The following is a 12,927-nucleotide window of genomic DNA, read 5'->3' on the forward strand; positions in this document are numbered from 1 at the left end:
CTAGTATTTTAATTATGGAACTCAGTAAAACTATTCAGAAAAATTATCTTTCAATTGAACAGAAACTTCAATGCAAAATTATCATAGGCACTATTTTAAGGGCTATTCATTATAGTATACCATTTAAACTTCAAGTTTTTTCCCACCCACCATCCATTCCAAACTCATACTCACTGAAAATTTTTCTACAAAGAAGATGCAATGCAAATTTTGTAGTCACTTTTTCTTGCTGACTCCAAAGATAGAAATAATTAAATTTATAGCATAAGGAGTATGACTACCTTTTAAATATTTTAAATACTGAACTGCAATTCTTTTGGCCTCTGATCTCATAATAGTCCCATTGCTCAGCTGTTATATGGAAGTTGACAGTTACTGACAGGTACATTAATAGAAAGCATTTCCTCTTTAAAAAAAAAAAGTCTATTTTCATAATTTTTAGCAACTCCTTTAAGAACATAAATTCTGCAGAAAGAAATATGGATTTCAATTCCAGCTCTCCCATGTATTTACTATATGGCACCAGGCAAGTTTCCTAATTTTAGTTCAGCTATCTTAGAGAGGGAATATTGCTAACAGTACCTGCCACAGAAGTTGTAGTCATGATTAAATGAGATTCTATACATTAAGCACTTAGAAACTAGTGAACACTCAATAATATTATCATGATTGTCTATGTATAAGAATATTTTCAGACATAAATTAGAGAATCTGTGACAAATTTCTCTTAAATATTTCTGGTATTTTGTAGATAAGTTAGATAATTTAACATGCAAACATGACTTTAAAAAATTGTCACCACGAAATAACATTTAATAAAAATAAATATCATTCAAGCAAGCTGGTTTTACGAATTAAATCAAATCGCCATTCAATTCAGTAATAACAAAGTACTGTACAAAGAATTACAAAATAACTACCATCTATACCCACAAGGGAGCACACTACAGCCATTTACCACATCTTTTATGGGTTCTAAGTATAATGAAAAACAGACAAAGCATAAGGAAGTAGCATGAACAACCAGTTCAAACTAGTTCAGCCATATCTGTACAAACCAATCAGCAGTAACTTTTTTAAAAATCTATTTTGCATAAAGACAGTATATTTAGGAAAGATACACATTAGAAAAGGGTATGTTACCTGCAAACAAGTCTCCATGGCTGTACTACTGGAACAATACATTTCTAAGGATCATTTTAATACGTCATCTGGAACTGAGATGCCATTCACAAAACTATTCTACAAAAGAAAAACTACTTTTTTAGGTTGCAACACTAAAATGATGAAGCTTTCATATGACTATAATTCATATAATCATATAGTTCATATAGAAAATGTCTGCCATATCTAGAAGTAAATGTGTAAAACATAAGCTTTCTCTAGAAAATATTTTTTCATGAAGAAGATAATCAAAAAACTGTTTTTAGGTCCCTATTCTGTGTATTCAGATTCAAGAACTCTGAGATAATATCATCACTAATAAAATCTTTTTCTACAGCACTATAAAGGGTTTTTCACCTTTACCAAAGGAATTTATATTGAAATACCCAAGAAGGGTATGTTACCTGTAAATAAGTACCTATAGCTTGGAATTTTTTTCAAATTTTGGGTAAATTAGTTTTTAAGGAAAGCCCAATGAGCCTCTTCTTTTTTTAAGTGAAAACATTTTCTTCTCTGCTTCATCCCTCTTCCACCTATAACTTTTATTCTTTTTTTCTAGCAAAGAGATCATAGCTATGAAACAACAAAGGGAAGTATTACCAAAAGCTGTAATGTCTTAGCCTACAATCTGCCTGCTCAAAAAGCTCAAGAATTTAAGTGGCTGTTCAAGAGCTGCTCACAAACTCAGCCAATCAGTAGCCAGCATCCTGATTCCTGCCCAGCAACAGGAGACAGACAATAAGGTCAGAGAAACATAGTTAAAACCTGGATCCGCAATACGTTAGTGAGGTTCTTTGTCTAATATAAGTAATCTAGAACATATAAGCATAAAATCTAAATCCATATGATACACATTTAATATATCACATAAATAAATAAATAAAAATTTACAACTTTTATGCTATTTCAATTTATCTTCCTTTAAATATCCATGAGTGTTTCCAGAAATATGAATCAACTCCCTAACTGGAGAAATAAGTCAAACATGGACAATACATAATAAGAATACACTTCTCACCCCATGGATAAGAATCTGCAAAATTCCAATGTAAATTTCTTTTTCAAAAAATCCACACTGTTTAACATTTATAAAACATTTGTAACTAAAAATTCAGCAATACCTTAAATGCAAATAATAAGATTATTTTCATACCCACCTATCACTGTTGTTACAGGTTTCTGATTCCAAAAATTAATAGTATTCTGGACCCAAAGGTTTACTACATACAGCATCATAAAGTGTTTTGTTGTCTACTGCACCGAACTGACTTCGTTTGATTCATCTAATGAGATTAAAATGTCTGACTCTTGACAATTTATATTAAGTGTTGTAAGTACAGCTACTATATCTTTTTCTCCTTAACTGCCTTGCCTTTCACAGCAGGTTATGAGCTCTCCCCTTTTGAAGCAATAAAGCAAATGTGTGGATTACAACAGTAAATACTCATGTAAATTGAATGGAAATTTTTCCTACACTACATATTCTACAGTCCTTTAAACATAAAATTATAAAATAAAAATAGGAAATCTGTCATCTGAGTATATTTTTTTCTCAAATTCACTACCTATCAGATTTTCTTAGTAAACAAGTTTTAAAAATAAACCTCATTTTTTTCTCCTTCAGTTACAGATGAACCCTGTAATTTTTCAAACATACCCAAGAGGGAGCTTGCTGCAGCCATACTCTTAGTTTATATAATCTCCCCATAGGAAAAATAAATCAGCAGCTGCTTCAGTACTTCGTCCTGTGAGAGAACTGAAATTCACCGTCTGATTGGCTCAAAGCCGTAGTTGTCTAAAGCCAATCAGACATCAGCATCACAAACCTTGCCCAGCAACAAGGGAAGCAGATGAGGGCAAGTACTCTACTGAGAATCCAAACGGTATGAAAATAAAGGTGAACGTTTATATTGAAACTTTTTGATGAAACTGAAACATATTCATAAGATACTCCAAGATTTACAGGTTAAGTAATAAGTCTACAGGAGAGTTTCTTTGATGAATAAACAAGGATCTGTACTACCGCTTTCCAAGAACAGTTAACAAAACAATAGGAAGTACCTGGATTGTTAAATCAAAACACACGCAGTCACACACAAACACTATCCTAATTCAAAGTTATGGATACCTGATGAAGTGTACTTAAAAATAAAACTTAGCACAAACTTGCAAAACGTGAAGCAAAGCCATTTAAGTGGACTTGACATTTTTAGCTTTGACATAAGCACTCCAAGTACACTCTGGCTGTTAAATGGCATTAGTGTAACATTATTCCAAATAATGGGATGCTGGAAATAATTTTCATTCAAATTGAAGTTTTCATTAAATGGCTTAAATAAATATTGGTCAACAGGACTAATAATAGCTTACTCTTAATCACTTTATGCTCACGATTCCTAGCCTCTTTAGAAACATAGCTCTGCTACTTGATTCTTTAAGAACCCATTCTCCATTGAGAAGTGTGTGATTTTATTTCACACACTCGTATTTTACTTGAGAATTCTGTAACAGTCCTGAAAATAAAATCATGAAGAATATGCAGTATGTTGCAAAATAAGTACTTAACTCTGCTTTACTGTTTACTACCCCTTAATGAGACCAGTAAACCTGATAATGCAATGATCCATCCACTTTGATACATATCTGCACAAATTTAGTATAAAGACTTCCTACATTTTTATCTTAAAAACTGGATAACATCTCTGTTAATAATTTTCCTAAAACTTTAAACATAAGCACTACTCTCCCTACTTCCATTTAAAATCCTATAAAGATTTTCATCATGTTTCCACATTCCCTTGCTTTCTATAGGTTTTCTCCCCCAGTCACTCACAAAGCACTGGCAATATTTACTTAAGGACCCAGAATCCTCTGTGGTTCACAATTCTTCAGTTCTATTAATGCTATTGTTCTTCTCTCGATTGCATAAAAACATCTTCATTAGCTATCTTACCATCTTTAAAAAAATATCGATCGGTGAAATCTGTTATCTAACACTTATTCAGTACAGTGTTAAGTGATCATAATATTTGACACCTCAACAAAGAATCCCTTCTGCCTGTCATCAACCCTACAAATATCAGCTGGAGTATCAAAATGTGGAATGAAATATCCCCACACTAAATTTTTAGAAGATGACCAACAACAAAGGAAACAGGGAATTTCTGTACCATCAATTTCTTGGACAAAATAAGATCAAATCATGCTCTTGCAATTTTGGTTACAACAAAACCAGAATGGTCACTGGAGTCTAACTTGTTACATTCACTGCCATGTTTTGAGAAATTCTACGGTAGTCTACATGAAAAAATGCAAGATGCCCTAAAATCACTCCTCCAAGTATATTTCTGGGACCATTCTGTTATATCGGCAAATTAAAACTAATCGACCTGATCTAACAAATCCAATTTTGGAATACATTTATCAAATTACACCCCCTTAGAAAATTAGCCAGTTACCCATCAGGTCCCTATCCACCAGCTTGGCCCACTCCCAAACTCTACCACCTATGCAGGTAACAGTGAAGTTACAGAAGTAACTTCAGTTAAAATTCAGGAATTTAAACAAGTTGTCCAAATGTAATTTTCACAGTTTGCTTGGGTGAATTAAAAAACTCCCAGAATGATTTATGAGAAGTTTAAAGATGTATAATCCTTCAAATGCCAGGAAACAGCTCTAACTTTTCTTATCAACCTAACCTAAGGAGAAAGAATAAAAGCTTACTTTGTTTATTAGCCAGCTTCCAGGAAATAATCTTGGGGCAACAATCCCCGCCCTGAAAATCTTACTGGCTAAGAAGATTCTTCTTTCTAGATAATAGGCTGAAAGAGCAGCACCCTCACACACTAGGTCTTGTGGCAAAGGGAAAAGACCCCAATGATAGACTCATACAATATACCAGGGTTTTAAAGCTATCTCTTAGACACAGTATATGCCACTTTCATTCATAGTCTGTTGGTTAAAACCACAGTAGACATTAAGGGGGTGGAGAAGTAAAAAGCAACCACTGGAAAACACTTCATGTCTCATGGCAAAAGGCATAAATATATAATCCAAGATCTTACAGGAAGAAATAATAATAGTGAAATATCATATAATCTACCACGTTTTAAAAATACGTAATTATACAAAGCTTGGCCTACCAAGGATTTCTAAACTAACAAAACTGGATCTACTCAATGTCTGTTCTAACATTAGCATAACAGTTGAAGTTGAAATAGGATAAATCACCCTAACAGTCTAGATTTCAGGTTGCTCAAGTGCAAAACTGAGATCAGACCAAATGCTTGCTAAATTCCATTCTAGTTCAAAGTTTATATTACTTTACAAATGTCTAGTTATACTGATGCTCTTTTGTAATTAATTTTTCATTGTAAAATACTGTGAACATGCAAAATTCTGATATAACATGTACCCATCACCCAGGTAAGACACAAAACAATTAGGGAAAAAAAAACAAAGCCCTCTATATAACACTACCAGACAGCATGCTCCTCCTTCTCCATCCTTAACTCCTTAACACAAGTTAAACATAATCTTAAATTCGATGCTTATTATATTTAGGCATGACTTACACTTTTTCTATATTATAAATTCCTCTTTTTGTTAACTAAACAATATATCTTAAAGGTAAAAAAGACACTGACATTTATCCAGGGGCAAATACATGTCAGACACTATACCAAGTCATAGTCTTTTCTCATTTATTTGACAACTTACATAAATTCACATCTACATAGGATCTGAATGAATACACCAATAACCATGCTGCTAACACACATTTCTTTTTTTTTTTTTTAATTTTTTTTTTTTTTTTTTTTTTTATGATAGTCACAGAGAGAGAGAGAGAGAGGCAGAGACACAGGCGGAGGAAGAAGCAGGCTCCATGCACTGGGAACCTGATGTGGGATTCGATCCCGGGTCTCCAGGATCGCGCCCTGGGCCAAAGGCAGGCGCCAAACCGCTGCGCCACCCAGGGATCCCCACACATTTCTTTACACAGTAATTTTAACTTGGTAGGGTCAACCAGACACCCAATTCAGTACCAAGTTGTTTTTATTAGCATATATGCCCTTCTTATACATTTTATCCTTTAAATTTTGTTACCACAGAGTGTTCTAGAATGTTAAGCAATAAACAACAGATAATCCTTGATTAATACAGGTGTGAACTGCATGGGTCGATTTATATGCAAATTTTTTACAGTACAGTACTGTAAATTTTTTCCCTTATTTTCTTAATATTTCCTTTTCTCTGGGATCCCTGGGTGGCGCAGTGGTTTGGCGCCTGCCTTTGGCCCAGGGCGCGATCCTGGAGACCCGGGATCGAATCCCACGTCGGGCTTCTGGTGCATGGAGCCTGCTTCTCCCTCTGCCTATGTCTCTGCCTCTTTCTCTCTCTCTGTGACTTTCATAAATAATAAAATAAAAAAAATATATTTCCTTTTCTCTAGCTTTACTATAAAAATAAAGTATATGATACATGCAACATATAAAATATGTCCTAACTGATTGCTAATGTTATCAGAAAAGCTTCCAGTAAATAGGAGACTATTAGCTAAGTTTTAGGGAAGTCAAAAGTTATATGCAAATTTTTTACTGCATTAGGAATTATCACCCTATCAACCATATTGTTCAAGAGTAAACTGTATTATGGTATTTGCCATAACTTCCTTCTCTATCACTTTGAAAATGGAGAAGTCATTCAATATAATCCCAAAAGACTATCCATAGAGTAAATGCAACCTGCAGACTAGTTCATATATTAGCTACGTTAATACTACTACCAGGATCCTATATACTCTATTATCTTTTAAAAGTAACTTAGCCATAAGTCATCTCAGCAAATAACAGAATTCACTAAACAAAATATAAGCCAATTTCCTCAACCCTATAAAGGGAATTTATGAAAAGCCCACAACTCACATACTTAATAGTGAAAGAAAGCTTTTACCCTAAGATCAGGAATTAGACAAAATGCTGGCTCTTACCACTCCTATTCAGCATCGATTAGAGGTTCTAGCCTGGGCAATTAGACAAAAAAAAAAAAAAAGAAAAGAAAAGAAATAAAGGTATCTAACTTGAACAAAGTAAAGCCTTCTCTATGTTCAATGACAAAATCTTATATACAGAAAATTGTAAAAAATCCACCAAGAAAATCATTAAAACTAGTAAATGACCTTAGAAGGTTGCAAGACACAAGATCAATATATAAAATCTACTGTATTTCTATACAGTTACAATGAACAATTCAAAAGTGAAGTTAGGGATGCCTGGGTGGCTCAGTGGTTGAGCATCTGCCTTTGGCTCAGGGTGTGATCCCAGAGGTCCGGGATCGAATCCCACATTAGGCTTCCTGCATGGAGCCTGCTTCTCCCTCTGCTTATGTCTCTACTTCACTCTCTCTCTCTCTGTCTCTCATTAATAAATAAATAAAATCTTCTAAAAAATGAAATTAACAATTCTATTTACAATAGCATCAAAAATAATAATAAAAAGAAGTACAAAGCTTCATCCTCTGAAAAACTATGAAACATTGAGGAAGTTAAAGAAGAGCTAAATAAACACAAAGACAATGCATACTCCTGTATCAAAAAGCTTAATATTAAGATGACAACATTCAAAATTAATCTACTGGTAATCCCTATTAAAATTCTAGTTTTCTTTTTTGCAGAAACTGACAAGCTGATCCTTAAATACATATGGAAATGCAAGGGACCCAAAATAGGAAAAATAATCTTGAAAAAGAAAAACAACATTGAAAAACTCACTCTTCATATTTTCAAAACTTGCTACAAAGCTACAGTAATCCTATCAGTGTGGTGGTACTACTAGCAAAAAGGACGGACATAGGGGATCCCTGGGTGGCTCGGCGGTTTGGCGCCTGCCTTCGACCCAGGGCCCAATCCTGGAGCCCCGGGATTGAGTCCTACGTCAGGCTCCCAGCATGGACCCTGCTTCTCCCTTTGCCTGTGTCTCTGCCTCTCTCTCTCTCTCTAAAAAATAAATAAAAAATAAAATAAAATCTTAAAAAAAAAAAAGGGCGGACATATAAATCAATGGAATAGATCACTCACTCAAGAAATAAATCCTCATATTTATTTACGGTCAACTAATATTTGACAAGGGTGCCAAGACAATTCAATGAAGAAAGAATAGTATTTTCAACAAATAGTGTGGGGACTACATGTGCATAGCCATTTGCAAAAGAATGAATTTGGACTCCTCTTCTCATACCATATATAAAAATTAACTTCAAGTGTCTCAAAGACATAAATTTAAGAGCTAGAAGTTTTAAATCTTAAAGGAAAGCATAAATATACATCTTAGAATAGGCAATAACTTCTTATATATGACCCAAAGAAAACAAGCAATGAAAGGAAAAAAAAAAAAACAGATTAACTGGACTTCCATCAAACTTTAAAAACTTTTATGATGCAAATGACAGATCAAGGAAGTGAAACAACTCACAGTAATAGGAGGAAATATCTGCAAACAATGTACCTTATAAAAGACTTGTATCTACTAGAACATACAAAAACTGTTATAACTCAATAATAAAAAAACAACCCAATTTAACATTGAACAAGGACTTGATATTTCTCCCAACGATGTATCAATAAACAATAAACATGAAAAGATGTTCACTATCATTAGTCATAAGAGAAATGCAAATCAAAGCAATGAAATATCACTATATACACACATCAAGATGGCTAAGATCAAAGGAGAAAATATCAAGTGTTAGCAAGGATGTAGAGAAACTGGAAACCTCATACAATGCTGGTGGAACTGTAAAATGAAGCAGCTGCTTTGGAAAACAGTCTGGTAGTTCCTCAACATGTTAAACATAGAGTTGGCATAAGATCTACCAATTCCACTCCTACCTATATACTCAAAAGAAATAATAACATATGTCCACACAAAAAGCTGTACACAAATGTTCATAGAAACCCTATCCGTGACAGCCAAAAAGTGACTATTCATGATAGCCAAAATAACCCAAAAGTCCAACAACTAACAAAATGTGTTATATCCAAAGGAATATTATTTGGCTATAAAAAGAAATGAAGTACTGATAAATGTTACAATGTGAATAAACCTTGAAAACAGTGCTGAATAAAAGCCTGTCACAAAAGGCTACATGTTGAATGATTCCATTTATGTGATATGTCCAGAATATGCAAATCTATAAAGACAGAGAGCACCCTGGTGGTTGCCTAGGGTTGAGGAATTGGGAAAACACAAAATGGCTGCTAAAGAGTAAGGAGTTTCTTTATAGGACAAAAATGTTCTAAAATTAATTATGCTAATAGTTGTAAATGCTGTGAATATCTTTCTAAGATTTTATTTATCTGAGAAAGAGAGAGAAAGAGAACACTTGGGCAAGTAAGGGGAGGGATAGAGAGAGAAAGAAAATCTCAAGCAGTCTCCACACCAAGTGCAGAGCACTCCACCCCATGATGCTGAGACCATGACCTGAGCCAAAATCAAGAGTCCAATGCCCAACCAACTGAGCCATCCAGGTGCCCCAACTGTGTAAATATTTTTTAAACCACTAGGTTATACACTTTAAACAAGTGAATTGTATGGTATATGAATTATATCTCAAATTGTTCTTAAAAAAAAATAGAATTACAGTGAATTTTTTGTTTTGTTTTGTTTTGTTTTACCTAATCCTCCTTTACTAGGTCATACATTCAACACACATAAAACAACTATACCAAGGGAACTGAATGTTGGGTTATACTTTAAGGAGTTTACATTTCTGGGCCAAGAAGTAGATCTATAATCATACAAGAGATGAGAGGCAATATACATAAAATAATGGCAGCCTTATTCACCTGTACTAAGCTAAATAAACCAGTTATTTTTTTTCCCTGTATTAAATGGAACAATTCCTTAGTATGCTTATCTCACAGAATGATAACTATGGGCATGAGATGCTCATATGTGGTAAAATATAATAATAATAAATAAAAATCTATCATAAAAAAATCAAAGAATACTACTGAGCATAGACAGATAAACACTCCATATATGTATATTAATAAAATCTACACATGCAAAACTAACAAAAGAACTAGAAAATCTTAAATAAAACAGAAACCTTTGCTTCTATTACAAACGGGCACTATAACCAAAAGACCTTATATGTAATTAAGGTTGATAGATTTGTGTTAAAGTGAGGTATATTCAGTGAACGTTCTGGAATTACATAAAGCTTGGTCATATTTTATCAGCACTGTCTTTACACAAAATAATGGTTTTGCCACCTTTTACTGCATTTGCCAATAATTTAAATGCACCTTTTTAGAAATAATTATTAAAATGGACTTTAATGTCTCTATTTATGTATTGTTTAACAAAACACTTTGGCATATCTCATCATGAATCTAGTATAAGATTAAAACATTTTAAGTGACTATAACTTTGTTGTCAGAAAACATTTTAAAATCTGCTGGAATCATAATGTGCTTCAGAGGTAATTTAACAAAAGAATGAAAAATAAGTATTCTGATATATTAAGTATATAGTGTCAGGCACATAGTACACACTTAGTATATATTGGCTGAAAGAATGATGAACTATACAAATATAACTAGTATCTAAAATTACTCTTAAATTAAAAACTAAATTACAGGGTGCCTGGGTGGCTCAGTTGGTTAAGCATCTGCCTTCGGCTCAGGTCAGGAGCCCAGAGTCCTGGGATAGAGCCCCTCGTTGTTGGGCTCCCTGCTCAGCAGGGTGTGTGCTCTCGCCCTCTCCTTGCTAGTGTTTTCTCTCTCATGTTCTCTCTCACTCTCAAATAAGTAAATAAAATTGTTTTAAAAATTAAATTACCCAAAATAAAAAATAAAAAAAAAATTAAATTACCCTTTTACAAAACAAAGATAGTAATCTATAATATTTTTGACAGAACTTTAACATGCTAGCAAATTCACATACAGCACGTGTACATGAGGACAACCTTTCTTTATAGGGACTCAGGATGCTTATTTACTAACAAAAAGTAACAATATACCCACTTACACACAATGCTGCCTCAGAAAAAGTGCAACACATAGCACCATTAAAATTAATCAAACCTGACATGAGAGGAACTTCTTAAGCCTTATAAAATTTACTTAGTTTGATTTCATATTTCAAAAAATAAAATCTCCTTTTGAAAAAAATCTCCTTTTGCTTATTATATTATATAATGATGACAATCTTCTCTACAATAATAAACATACCCAAAGGGAGCCCCCTGCAGCCATCTTATCAGTTCTCTCATAGCAACAGAAACTGAAATACAGTTTGCATAGTCACTGTGGTTGGCTAAAGAAAGCAGGTTCATGTAACCAGTCAGAAAGCTAGAAATTAGACAACCATAAAAGGAGAAATTTTAAATCTGCCTGGTAACAGCCTAAAAATAGAATACACTAGTATAAATCCCAGAATAGATGTGACTATAAGGGCAAAACTACCAGCAAAAACTTTATTTTCTTAGGGGAAAAGATGTGTCTTTCATTTCATCATCTAAAATACTAACTTGGCATCTTTTCTTACTAGATGGCAATTAAAGAAAAAAATGAACACTAAACTAAGGTCCCCTCCGAGTCATGTGTCATTGTTCACATTATTTACTTATATATAGGTATATGTGTGTATATATGTACATACATATTTAAGCATTTTTCTTTTTCAAGAAAATGATGAGGCATCTTAATCACATCTCTAAAACATTCAAGGCTCTATAAAATCTCTCAAAGTCTGAATAGCACTGCACTTTTCCCTATCACTTTGTCTTTGAAATTATTTAGGAATCTGAGTTATGGGTAAAAGACCATTTACCGTATACTAAAAAGACAAAGATTAAATAATTTATGAAAGCAGATCTCTAAATAAAGTAGGGGCCATGCCTTTGTTCATGTCAAGTAAAAGTTAATTAACATATAAAATTATAATCTATAATACTGCTATTTTTGATTTTTCAATTTTGCCAAGTGCAATAATGCTAAAGTTGACAATGCCTAACATTTCTTATTGTTATTCCAGATAACAGAACCTATTTCATCATTGTAATTTTCCAACCTAATTGTGCTTAACGTAAATGGTTCTTGTACATTACAGATTAAGTAGTACATGTTAATTCCTAAAGATCACAATATGCAGTCTAATGTAGTAACTACAAAGACTATCAGCTAGTAAGAAATCACCAAAGTCATAAAAAAGGAGGGAAGAAGAAAAGGAGAAAAAAAATTTTTTTAAACTTCAAGAAATTAAAATTATACTTGCTGAAATAAAAGGCTGGTCAGACACATTAAAACAAATACTATTTATCAAAGTCCGTGTTTTATGCATTTCTTACATCAAATTTTCCATCAATGTATTTTAATAAGATTGCAAGTTGAATTTTTAAATGTTCTCTTTGAGCACTATTTGTTATCCAAAATGCAAAGTGAATTATTAGTATATTTTAACCAGAAAACTTAGTTTATATTATACTAAAAGTTTAATTTTGAAAATTATATGTAAAGAACTTAACTATAATCATAAATAAAGCTTAGAAACAATTGGAACGTGAAACAGTTTTAAGTAACAAGAAAAATTCCAGTGAGGGATGGAGAAACATGAGCAATATATAATGAAAGGAGCAAATTGAATAATATATCCTTTTCATCTAAACATTTAGAGATAGCTAGATTTTAAAATAAAGCTTAACCAAACTTTTAAAAGCATAAATACTGTTATTTTAAACACTGGTCCGAGTAAAAAGAAA

At 33.0% G+C, this 12,927-nt stretch overlaps 1 protein-coding gene across 24 annotated transcripts in view; it reads right to left on the reverse strand.

The window, feature by feature from the left end:
* Positions 1 to 12,927, reverse strand: part of ATF7IP (activating transcription factor 7 interacting protein) — a 110,862-nt gene that overhangs the window by 59,868 nt on the left and 38,067 nt on the right. For 4 of the 24 annotated variants that reach the window (XM_072765978.1, XM_072765970.1, XM_072765972.1 and 1 more), the window contains one exon: positions 1,144 to 1,242. The exons of 6 other annotated variants lie outside the window; for them this stretch is intronic. The gene's annotated coding sequence lies outside the window, so the exon portion shown is untranslated. Of the gene's footprint in view, positions 1 to 1,143; positions 1,243 to 1,568; positions 1,851 to 2,321; positions 2,962 to 12,927 lie in introns of those variants that run through there. 14 more of the 24 variants (XM_072765980.1, XM_025995187.2, XM_072765987.1 and 11 more) reach the window with 12 other exon arrangements.

This window comes from Vulpes vulpes, chromosome 8, assembly GCF_048418805.1.
Source record: "Vulpes vulpes isolate BD-2025 chromosome 8, VulVul3, whole genome shotgun sequence".
NCBI classification, from domain to species: domain Eukaryota; kingdom Metazoa; phylum Chordata; class Mammalia; order Carnivora; family Canidae; genus Vulpes; species Vulpes vulpes.